This window comes from Schistocerca piceifrons, chromosome 7 (genome assembly GCF_021461385.2).
Source record: "Schistocerca piceifrons isolate TAMUIC-IGC-003096 chromosome 7, iqSchPice1.1, whole genome shotgun sequence".
In the NCBI taxonomy this organism is placed as follows: domain Eukaryota; kingdom Metazoa; phylum Arthropoda; class Insecta; order Orthoptera; family Acrididae; genus Schistocerca; species Schistocerca piceifrons.
Genome location: NC_060144.1, coordinates 466,650,774 through 466,652,690, shown reverse-complemented (window position 1 = coordinate 466,652,690; position 1,917 = coordinate 466,650,774). Strand labels below are relative to the sequence as shown.

Here is a 1,917-nt window from a genome sequence, read left to right as displayed (position 1 = left end):
TCTGGAGCGTTGTGGGTGCTGTAAAACTGGCACCAAGCGATCATGCGACTCTATAACACTGACGTAAGTGATAGTGTGTGTCAGTCGGTTACATAGAATCAGCACAGTAATATCACGTGGAGACGTGACAGAATGGCAGAAAGGAGGTAGCGTGTTTGGATTTCCCCATACAACGCTGTCAATGATGTTGTCCAGTTTGTTGATGTACCAACACGACGTAAGAACAGTAGTCGTAAAAAGACACCATTCAACTGGGTTCGGCTCTGAGCACTATGGGACTCAACTGCTGAGGTCATTAGTCCCCTAGAACATAGAACTAGTTAAACATAACGAACCTAAGGACATCACACACATCCATGCCCGAGGCAGGATTCGAACCTGCGACCGTAGCGGTCTGGCGGTTCCAGACTGCAGCGCCAGAACCGCGCGGCCACTTCGGCCGGCCTCAACTGGGTTCGGAGGCGAGTGTCACGCACTTTCAATGACAATCGGTTTCCAAGCATACAGTAATTGCTACGGTCAGTGACTGCAGCTACATCTCAACCAGTTTTCGAGCATTTCGAAGGAACTGCATATAACGTACAATTTGAGTCGGATACTTAGCTCAGAGGAGCGCAAAAAAGATGAACTATTTCAGTGAGACAATGAACACAGAAAATGGACAGTAGCTGACTGGTGAAAAAAAAAAAAAAAAAAAAAAAAGACTTGTAGTGTACTCCGGTGATTCGCGATTTCGCATCTTTTCAAATAACGCAAGGCGTCGAGTGCAACGGCGGTCCAATGAGAGGCTTAAGCCACAGTTTGTGGACGAAGTTATGTGATGTGGAGAGGGGGGGGGGGCGAGGATGCGGATAGGAGGGGCGTGTGGTCAGCACCCCGCTCTCCCGGTCGTTATGATGGTTTTGTTTGACCGGAGCCGCTACTATACGGTCGAGTAGCTCCTCAGTTGGCATCACAAGGCTGAATGCAAACCGAAAAATGGCAACAGCGCATGGCGGCTCGGATGGTCACCCATCCAAGTGCCGGCCACGCCCGACAGCGCTTAACTTCGGTGATCTGACGGGAACCGGTGTATCCACTGCGGCAAGGCCGTTGCCAAAAGTAAACCAGCATGGTTGTTCTAACATTTTCGGTGTCCACGTCTGCCATTTCTTTCACTTGTTTATGATGAATATGTTATAGATACTGCCGTCTTTCAAGATGATTTGCTCAAATGGCTCTGAGCACTATGCGACTTAACTTCTGAGGTCATCAGTCGCCTAGAACTTAGAACTAATTAAACCTAACTAACCTAAGGGCATCACACACATCCATGCCCGAGGCAGGATTCGAACCTGCGACCGTAGCGGTCGCTCGGCTCCAGACTGTAGCGCCTAGAACCGCACGGCCACTCCGGTCGGCTTTCAAGATGACATCAGCTTTGTTCACAGGGGTGCACACATACGTTCCTGGTCTCACGAGTACTCGGATCGCCTGTTGTGCCACGGCAGGGCAGCTGAATCATCTGATCTTAATGCAAGAGAAAATCTCCGAGACTGTTTGGGACATCAGGTGAAACATAGTAATCAACAGCCGCGCAATTTGGTAAGCACAACTGGATACGGCATACCTGAAAAAAATTTGTGGGTTCTCATCCTTGACTAATTGAGGCCATTATCAATGGTAGAGGCAGTGTTGCACGGGATGAGCGTGCTGTATCCTTGTGTGACTAATTTCTTGCCGCTTGTGAACGTTACTCAGAAAATGTGAGGATTTGAACTAATCGACGGAAAGAAGAAGCTTTATACTTTGCTAAGACGTCAAATTAAGCCTTGCCAATACATTAAACCACACAGCAACTGCCCTGGATACGGTAAGTTGCATTTACAGAGAAATAATTTCTAAGCTGAACATGAGGACGAAAATCTTATGCAACAA

General features: G+C 48.0%; 1 pseudogene; it reads right to left on the bottom strand.

The window, feature by feature from the left end:
* Positions 1-979: 979 nt before the first annotated feature.
* On the bottom strand, positions 980-1,097 carry LOC124709355 (annotated as a pseudogene).
* Positions 1,098-1,917: the final 820 nt, after the last annotated feature.